Source organism: Bombus flavifrons, chromosome 5, assembly GCF_040668555.2.
Source record: "Bombus flavifrons isolate JBK064 chromosome 5, iyBomFlav1_principal, whole genome shotgun sequence".
Taxonomy (NCBI): domain Eukaryota; kingdom Metazoa; phylum Arthropoda; class Insecta; order Hymenoptera; family Apidae; genus Bombus; species Bombus flavifrons.
In genome coordinates this window covers 884,980-896,447 of record NC_138446.1, presented here as the reverse complement: position 1 = coordinate 896,447, position 11,468 = coordinate 884,980, and the positions used below count along the sequence as shown (strand labels likewise).

Genomic DNA, 11,468 nt, shown 5'->3' with positions numbered 1-11,468 from the left:
GACATATTATGGATATGTTATGATGTATTGCTCAAACATAATCTGGATATGTTGCAACACAGTATTGTTTAGTATGGAACAGATTATGAAAAATAATACAGATATGCATTGCTAAAATATTATATTCATATGGTAGAGGGCAAAGTGGCTGTTTAAGAAGCAGGATATTGTTTCGAATAAATATGGATATTAATAGGGATATAGTATTTCAAAATATCATTATTTAATTCTAAATATTAGTATTTCTAAATTAATATGGATATCTTGCAGAGTATTGCCCAGACATATTATGGATATGTTATGATGTATTGCCAAAACATAATCTGGATATTTTGCAACACAGTATTGTTCAGTATGGAGCAGAGTATGAAAAATATTGTGGATATGTTATAATGTGTTGCCAAAATATTATATACATATGGTAGAGGGTAAAGTGGCTGTTTAAGAGGGAAGCTCTTGTTTCGAAAAAATATAGATATTAATAGGGATATATTATTTGAAAATGTTGCTATTTCTTGATTAATATGGATATCTTACAGAGTATTGCCCAGACATATTATGGATATGTTATGATGTATTGCCAAAACATAATCTGGATATGTTGCAACACAGTATTGTTCAGTATGGAGCAGAGTATGAAAAATATTGTGGATATGTTATAATGTGTTGCCAAAATATTATATACATATGGTAGAGGGTAAAGTGGCTGTTTAAGAGGGAAGCTCTTGTTTCGAAAAAATATAGATATTAATAGGGATATATTATTTGAAAATGTTGCTATTTCTTGCTTAATATGGATATCTTACAGAGTATTGCTCAGACATATTATGAATATGTCATGATGTATTGCCAAAACATAATCTGGATATGTTGCAACACAGTATTGTTGGGTATGGAACAGATTATGAAAAATAATACGGATATGTGATAATGCATTGCTGAAATATTATATACATATGGTAGAGGACAAAGTGGCTGTTTAAGAAGCAGGATATTGTTTCGAATAAATATTTATATTAATAGGGATATATTATTTGAAAATGTTGCTATTTCTAAATTAATATGGATATCTTGCAGAGTATTGCCCAGACATATTATGGATATGTTATGATGTATTGCCAAAACATAATCTGGATATGTTGCAACACAGTATTGTTGGGTATGGAACAGATTATGAAAAATAATACGAATATGTGATAATGCATTGCTAAAATATTATATACATATGGTAGAGGGTAATGTGTCTGTTTAAGAGGGAAGCTATTGTTTCGAAAAAATATAGATTTTAATATGGATATATTATTTGAAAATGTTGCTATTGCTTAATTAATATGGATATCTTACAGAGTATTCCTCAGATATTATGGATATGTTATAATGTATTGCCAAAACATAATTTCCTTATGTCGCAACACAGTATTATTCAGAATGGAACGGACTGTAGAAAAGAATATGGATATGTTATAATGTATTGCCAAAATATAATCTGGATATGTTACAACACAGTATTGTTGGGAATGGAACAGATTATGGAAAATAATACGGATATGTGTTAATGCATTGCTAAAATATTATATACATATGGTAGAGGACAAAGTGGCTGTTTAAGAAGCAGGATATTGTTTCGAATAAATATTTATATTAATAGGGATATATTATTTGAAAATGTTGCTATTTCTAAATTAATATGGATATCTTACAGAGCATTGCTCAGATATTATGGACATGTGATAATGTGTTACCAAAACATAATCTGGATATGTTGCAACACAGTATTGTTCGGTATGGAACAGACTGTAGAAAAGAATGTGGATATGTTATGATGTATTGCCAAAACATAATCTGGATATGTTGCAACAGTATTGTTAGGTATGGAATAGATTATAAAAAATAATACGAATATGTGTTAATGCATTGCTAAAATATTATATACATATGGTATTGGACAAAGTGGCTTTCTAAGAAGCAGGATATTGTTTCGAATAAATATGAATATTAATAAGGATATGCAATTTCAAAATATCACTATTTAATTCTAAATATTTGTTTTTCTAAATTAATATGGATATCTTGCAGAGTATTGCTCAGACATATTATGGATATGTTATGATGTATTGCCAAAGCATAATCTGGATATGTTGCAACACAGTATTGTTTAGTATGGAACAAATTATGAAAAATAATACGGATATGCATTGCTAAAATATTATATTCATATGTTAGAGGGCAAAGTGGCTGTTTAAGAAGCAGGATATTGTTTTGAATAAATATGGATATTAATAAGGATATGCAATTTCAAAATATCACTATTTAATTCTAAATATTTGTTTTTCTAAATTAATATGGATATCTTGCAGAGTATTGCTCAGACATATTATGGATATGTTATGATGTATTGCCAAAACATAATCTGGATATTTTGCAACACAGTATTGTTCAGTATGGAGCAGAGTATGAAAAATATTGTGGATATGTTATAATGTGTTGCCAAAATATTATATACATATGGTAGAGGGTAAAGTGGCTGCTTAAGAGGGAAGCTCTTGTTTCGAAAAAATATAGATATTAATAGGGATATATTATTTGAAAATGTTGCTATTTCTTGATTAATATGGATATCTTACAGAGTATTGCTCAGACATATTATGAATATGTCATGATGTATTTCCAAAACATAATCTGGATATGTTGCAACACACTATTGTTGTGTATGGAATAGATTATAAAAAGTAATACGGATATGTGATAATGCGTTGCTAAAATATTATATACATATGGTAGAGGGCAATGTGTCTGTTTAAGAGGGAAGCTATTGTTTCGAAAAAATATAGATTTTAATATGGATATATTATTTGAAAATGTTGCTATTGCTTAATTAATATGGATGTCTTACAGAGTATTGCTCAGATATTATGGATATGTTATAATGTATTGCCAAAACATAATTTCCTTATGTCGCAACACAGTATTGTTGGGTATGGAACAGATTATGCAAAATAATACGGATATGTGATAATGCATTGCTGAATTATTATATACATATGGTAGAGGACAAAGTGGCTGTTTAAGAAGCAGGATATTTTTTCGAATAAATATGGATATTAATAGGGATATAATATTTCAAAATATCATTATTTAATTCTAAATATTAGTATTTCTAAATTAATATGGATATCTTGCAGAGTATTGCCCAGACATATTATGGATATGTTATAATGTATTGCCGAAAACATAAGCTGGATATGTTGCAACACAGTATTGTTAGGTATGGAACAGATTATGAAAAATAATACGGATACGTGATAATGCATTGCTAAAATATTATTTACATATGGTAGAGGACAAAGTGGCTGTTTAAGATGCAGGATATTGTTTCGAATAAATATGGATATTAATAAGGATATGCAATTTCCAAATACCACTATTTAATTCTAAATATTTGTTTTTCTAAATTAATATGGATATCTTGCAGAGTATTGCTCAGACATATTATGGATATGTTATGATGTATTGCTCAAACATAATCTGGATATGTTGCAACACAGTATTGTTTAGTATGGAACAGATTATGAAAAATAATACAGATATGCATTGCTAAAATATTATATTCATATGGTAGAGGGCAAAGTGGCTGTTTAAGAAGCAGGATATTGTTTCGAATAAATATGGATATTAATAGGGATATAGTATTTCAAAATATCATTATTTAATTCTAAATATTAGTATTTCTAAATTAATATGGATATCTTGCAGAGTATTGCCCAGACATATTATGGATATGTTATGATGTATTGCCAAAACATAAGCTGGATATTTTGCAACACAGTATTGTTCAGTATGGAGCAGAGTATGAAAAATATTGTGGATATGTTATAATGTGTAGCCAAAATATTATATACATATGGTAGAGGGTAAAGTGGCTGTTTAAGAGGGAAACTCTTGTTTCGAAAAAATATAGATATTAATAGGGATATATTATTTGAAAATGTTGCTATTTCTTGATTAATATGGATATCTTACAGAGTATTGCCCAGACATATTATGGATATGTTATGATGTATTGCCAAAACATAATCTAGATATTTTGCAACACAGTATTGTTCAGTATGGAGCAGAGTATGAAAAATATTGTGGATATGTTATAATGTGTTGCCAAAATATTATATACATATGGTAGAGGGTAAAGTGGCTGTTTAAGAGGGAAGCTCTTGTTTCGAAAAAATATAGATATTAATAGGGATATATTATTTGAAAATGTTGCTATTTCTTGATTAATATGGATATCTTACAGAGTATTGCCCAGACATATTATGGATATGTTATGATGTATTGCCAAAACATAATCTGGATATGTTGCAACACAGTATTGTTCAGTATGGAGCAGAGTATGAAAAATATTGTGGATATGTTATAATGTGTTGCCAAAATATTATATACATATGGTAGAGGGTAAAGTGGCTGTTTAAGAGGGAAGCTCTTGTTTCGAAAAAATATAGATATTAATAGGGATATATTATTTGAAAATGTTGCTATTTCTTGCTTAATATGGATATCTTACAGAGTATTGCTCAGACATATTATGAATATGTCATGATGTATTGCCAAAACATAATCTGGATATGTTGCAACACAGTATTGTTGGGTATGGAACAGATTATGAAAAATAATACGGATATGTGATAATGCATTGCTGAAATATTATATACATATGGTAGAGGACAAAGTGGCTGTTTAAGAAGCAGGATATTGTTTCGAATAAATATTTATATTAATAGGGATATATTATTTGAAAATGTTGCTATTTCTAAATTAATATGGATATCTTGCAGAGTATTGCCCAGACATATTATGGATATGTTATGATGTATTGCCAAAACATAATCTGGATATGTTGCAACACAGTATTGTTGGGTATGGAACAGATTATGAAAAATAATACGAATATGTGATAATGCATTGCTAAAATATTATATACATATGGTAGAGGGTAATGTGTCTGTTTAAGAGGGAAGCTATTGTTTCGAAAAAATATAGATTTTAATATGGATATATTATTTGAAAATGTTGCTATTGCTTAATTAATATGGATATCTTACAGAGTATTGCTCAGATATTATGGATATGTTATAATATATTGCCAAAACATAATTTCGTTATGTCGCAACACAGTATTGTTCAGTATTGAACGGTCTGTAGAAAAGAATATGGATATGTTATAATGTATTGCCAAAATATAATCTGGATATGTTACAACACAGTATTGTTGGGAATGGAACAGATTATGGAAAATAATACGGATATGTGTTAGTGCATTGCTACAATATTATATACATATGGTATTGGACAAAGTGGCTTTCTAAGAAGCAGGATATTGTTTCTAATAAATATGGATATTAATAAGGATATGCAATTTCAAAATATCACTATTTAATTCTAAATATTTGTTTTTCTAAATTAATATGGATATCTTGCAGAGTTTTGCTCAGACATATTATGGATATGTTATGATGTATTGCTCAAACATAATCTGGATATGTTGCAACACAGTATTGTTTAGTATGGAACAGATTATGAAAAATAATACAGATATGCATTGCTAAAATATTATATTCATATGGTAGAGGGCAAAGTGGCTGTTTAAGAAGCAGGATATTGTTTCGAATAAATATGGATATTAATAGGGATATAGTATTTCAAAATATCATTATTTAATTCTAAATATTAGTATTTCTAAATTAATATGGATATCTTGCAGAGTATTGCTCAGACATATTATGGATATGTTATGATGTATTGCCAAAACATAATCTGGATATTTTGCAACACAGTATTGTTCAGTATGGAGCAGAGTATGAAAAATATTGTGGATATGTTATAATGTGTTGCCAAAATATTATATACATATGGTAGAGGGTAAAGTGGCTGCTTAAGAGGGAAGCTCTTGTTTCGAAAAAATATAGATATTAATAGGGATATATTATTTGAAAATGTTGCTATTTCTTGATTAATATGGATATCTTACAGAGTATTGCTCAGACATATTATGAATATGTCATGATGTATTGCCAAAACATAATCTGGATATGTTGTAACACAGTATTGTTGGGTATGGAACAGATTATGAAAAATAATACGGATATGTGATAATGCATTGCTAAAATATTATATACATATGGTAGAGGACAAAGTGGCTGTTTAAGAAGCAGGATATTGTTTCGAATAAATATTTATATTAATAGGGATATATTATTTGAAAATGTTGCTATTTCTAAATTAATATGGATATCTTGCAGAGTATTGCCCAGACATATTATGGATATGTTATGATGTATTGCCAAAACATAATCTGGATATGTTGCAACACAGTATTGTTGGGTATGGAACAGATTATGAAAAATAATACGAATATGTGATAATGCATTGCTAAAATATTGTATATATATGGTAGAGGGTAATGTGTCTGTTTAAGAGGCAAGCTATTGTTTCGAAAAAATGTAGATATTAATATGGATATATTATTTGAAAATGTTGCTATTGCTTAATTAATATGGATATCTTACAGAGTATTCCTCAGATATTATGGATATGTTATAATGTATTGCCAAAACATAATTTCCTTATGTCGCAACACAGTATTGTTCAGTATGGAACGGACTGTAGAAAAGAATATGGATATGTTATAATGTATTGCCAAAATATAATCTGGATATGTTACAACACAGTATTGTTGGGAATGGAACAGATTATGGAAAATAATACGGATATGTGTTAATGCATTGCTAAAATATTATATACATATGGTATTGGACAAAGTGGCTTTCTAAGAAGCAGGATATTGTTTCTAATAAATATGGATATTAATAAGGATATGCAATTTCAAAATATCAGTATTTAATTCTAAATATTTGTTTTTCTAAATTAATATGGATATCTTGCAGAGTTTTGCTCAGACATATTATGGATATGTTATGATGTATTGCTAAAACATAATCTGGATATGTTGCAACACAGTATTGTTTAGTATGGAGCAAATTATGAAAAATAATACAGATATGCATTGCTAAAATATTATATTCATATGGTAGAGGGCAAAGTGGCTGTTTAAGAAGCAGGATATTGTTTCGAATAAATATGGATATTAATAGGGATATAGTATTTCAAAATATCATTATTTAATTCTAAATATTAGTATTTCTAAATTAATATGGATATCTTGCAGAGTATTGCCCAGACATATTATGGATATGTTATGATGTATTGCCAAAACATAATCTGGATATTTTGCAACTCAGTATTGTTCAGTATGGAGCAGAGTATGAAAAATATTGTGGATATGTTATAATGTGTTGCCAAAATATTATATACATATGGTAGAGGGTAAAGTGGCTGTTTAAGAGGGAAGCTCTTGTTTCGAAAAAATATAGATATTAATAGGGATATATTATTTGAAAATGTTGCTATTTCTTGATTAATATGGATATCTTACAGAGTATTGCCCAGACATATTATGGATATGTTATGATGTATTGCCAAAACATAATCTGGATATGTTGCAACACAGTATTGTTTAGTGTGGGACAAATTATGAAAAATAATACGGATATGCATTGCTAAAATATTATATTCATATGGTAGAGGGCAAAGTGGCTGTTTAAGAAGCAGGATATTGTTTCGAATAAATATGGATATTAATAGGGATATAGTACTTCAAAATATCATTATTTAATTCTAAATATTTGTTTTTCTAAATTAATATGGATATCTTGCAGAGTATTGCTCAGACATATTATGGATATGTTATGATGTATTTCCAAAACATAATCTGGATATGTTGCAACACACTATTGTTGTGTATGGAGTAGATTATAAAAAGTAATACGGATATGTGATAATGCATTGCTAAAATATTATATACATATGGTAAAGGGTAATGTGTCTGTTTAAGAGGGAAGCTATTGTTTCGAAAAAATATAGATTTTAATATGGATATATTATTTGAAAATGTTGCTATTGCTTAATTAATATGGATGTCTTACAGAGTATTGCTCAGATATTATGGATATGTTATAATGTATTGCCAAAACATAATTTCCTTATGTCGCAACACAGTATTGTTGGGTATGGGACAGATTATGCAAAATAATACGGATATGTGATAATGCATTGCTGAATTATTATATACATATGGTAGAGGACAAAGTGGCTGTTTAAGAAGCAGGATATTTTTTCGAATAAATATGGATATTAATAGGGATATAGTATTTCAAAATATCATTATTTAATTCTAAATATTAGTATTTCTAAATTAATATGGATATCTTGCAGAGTATTGCCCAGACATATTATGGATATGTTATAATGTATTGCCAAAACATAAGCTGGATATGTTGCAACACAGTATTGTTAGGTATGGAACAGATTATGAAAAATAATACGGATACGTGATAATGCATTGCTAAAATATTATTTACATATGGTATTGGACAAAGTGGCTTTCTAAGAAGCAGGATATTGTTTCGAATAAATATGGATATTAATAAGGATATGCAATTTCAAAATATCACTATTTAATTCTAAATATTTGTTTTTCTAAATTAATATGGATACCTTGCAGAGTATTGCTCAGCCATATTATGGATATGTTATGATGTATTGCCAAAACATAATCTGGATATGTTGCAACACAGTATTGTTTAGTATGGAACAGATTATGAAAAATATTGTGGATATGTTGTAATGTGTTGCCAAAATGATATATACATATGGTAGAGGGTAAAGTGTTTGTTTAAGAGGGAAGCTCTTGTTTCGAAAAAGTATAGATATTAATAGGGATATATTATTTGAAAATGTTGCTATTTCTTGATTAATATGGATATCTTACAGAGTATTGCTCAGATATTATGGATGTGTTATAATGTATTGCCAAAACATAATTTGGTTATGTTGCAACACAGTATTGTTCAGTATGGAACAGACTGTAGAAAAGAATATGGATATGTTATAATGTATTGCCAAAACATAATCTGGATATGTTACAACACAGTATTGTTGGGTATGGAACAGATTATGAAAAATAATACGGATATGTGATAATGCATTGCTAAAATATTGTATACATATGGTAGAGGACAAAGTGGCTGTTTAAGAAACAGGATATTGTTTCGAATAATTATGGATATTAATAAGGATATGGAATTTCAAAATATCTCCATTTAATTCTAAATATTTGTTTTTCTAAATTAATATGTATATCTTGCGGAGTATTGCCCAGACATATTATGGATATGTTATGATGTATTGCCAAAACATAATCTGGATATGTTACAACACAGTATTGTTGGGTATGGAACAGATTATGAAAAATAATACGGATATGTGATAATGCATTGCTAAAATATTGTATACATATGGTAGAGGACAAAGTGGCTGTTTAAGAAACAGGATATTGTTTCGAATAAATATGGATATTAATAGGGATATAGTACTTCAAAATATCATTATTTAATTCTAAATATTAGTATTTCTAAATTAATATGGATATCTTGCAGAGTATTGTCCAGACATATTATGGATTTGTTATGATGTATTGCCAAAACATAATCTGGATATGTTGCAACACTGTATTGTTCAGTATGGAGCAGAGTGTGAAAAATATTGTGGATATGTTATAATGTGTTGCCAAAATATTATATACTTATGGTAGAGGGTTAAATTGCTGTTTAAGAGGGAAGCCCTTGTTTCGAAAAAATATAGATATTAATAGGGATATATTATTTGAAAATGTTGCTATTTCTTGATTAATATGGATATCTTACAGAGTATTGCTCAGATATTATGGGCATGTGATAATGTGTTACCAAAACATAATCTGGATATGTTGCAACACAGTATTGTTCGGTATGGAACAGACTGTAGAAAAGAATGTGGATATGTTATAATGTATTGCCAAAACATAATTTAGATATATTGCAACACAGTATTGTTCAGTATGGAGCAGGCTGTAGAAAAGAATGTGGATATGTTATAATGTATTGCCAAAATATAATCTGGATATGTTACAACACAGTATTGTTGTGTATGGAACAGATTATGAAAAATAATATGGATATGTGATAATGCATTGCTAAAATATTATATACATATGGTAGAGGACAAAGTGGCTGTTTAAGAAGCAGGATATTGTTTCGAATAAATAGGGATATTAATAGGGATATAGTATTTTAAAATATTACTATTCCTAAAATAATGTATATATCTTACAGAGTGCTGCTCAGATATTATGGATATGTTATAATGTACTGCCAAACATAATCTGGATATGTTACAAGACAGTATTGTTCAGTATGGAACAGACTGTAGAAAAGAATATAGATTTGTGATAATGTATTGCCAAAACATAATATGGATATGTTGGGACACAATATTGTTGAGTATTGTGCAGAGTATTGTTAAAACATAATAGCAGATATGTTAGAATGTGTTGCTAAACTATATTGTGCATATAGTATAGAATAGTATTATTGCAGTTTGCGATTTGTTCATTAATTCCTTAATTGTTTTATTTATTCCATTTGATTGTTCTGGTTACTAATAATTATAATGAGTTTAATCAAGTATTTCAGGTGTGCAAGGAAATAATGGATTGCTAGCAGTTACACTATGACATGTAAGTATGCGTTTATAGTGCTTTATAAGTCCCTCCCTCTCTAATAAAGTGTTATAGAATGGGATGCATATATTTTCTCATTTCTCTATATGACCCCCAAGGGTGCACCTACAAAATAGGCTACTAAGGGCTGGCAGAGTGAACTGGTCACATTGAAATTAGATAGAATAGGACTATAACAATACACGGACAAGGTATAAGTATAAACTCAGTGTTTTAACTATTAATATAGTACTGCTTAAATATGTATGTAATTATAAATAAATTGTAATAAGAAAAATATGTCTGAGATTTCATTAAAATGTACCATTTTAAATACAAAAACTTCAGTATTTTGTTTGCCAGTTTAGTTCACATATTTTCTGTAACTTTAAAACAATTAGCACTTTCGCCTTAATGTAAACATAACGCAAATATTTTAATACGATAATTTATTTAATACGATAACTTTACTGTGTACACAATGTTTGTAACTTCATTGGATGTACTTGTCTTTTATTTTTCTAATTTTTCTATGTAATTAGATATTTTTGTGTATATGGTTTGATCTAACATACGTATTAAAATTTTATGTGTTTCTAATTTCAAGAAAGTTTGTTAACTGTCTTGCATACGAAATTTTTTCTTTGGAAAATAAAACGAAACGTGTCGAATCATTCCCATCGTGATGAAAAGTAAAATACGAGAACCTGAAAGGTTGAAGGTGAAAAAGATTTTGGAATATAAAATATGTCGAGCGCCTACCATAGGTTTATCGTTGCCCATAAATAGATTTTTACATTACAATTGAATTGTTACGTCA

The 11,468-nt window shown here is 28.4% G+C and overlaps 1 long non-coding RNA gene across 1 annotated transcript; it reads left to right on the top strand.

Moving 5' to 3' along the window:
- The first annotated feature begins 10,335 nt into the window (after window positions 1–10,335).
- On the top strand, window positions 10,336–10,948 carry LOC138179944 (uncharacterized). Its single transcript, XR_011173167.1, has 2 exons — window positions 10,336–10,683; window positions 10,795–10,948. It is a non-coding gene; the product is annotated as an uncharacterized LOC138179944 (long non-coding RNA).
- The last annotated feature ends 520 nt before the right edge of the window (window positions 10,949–11,468 follow it).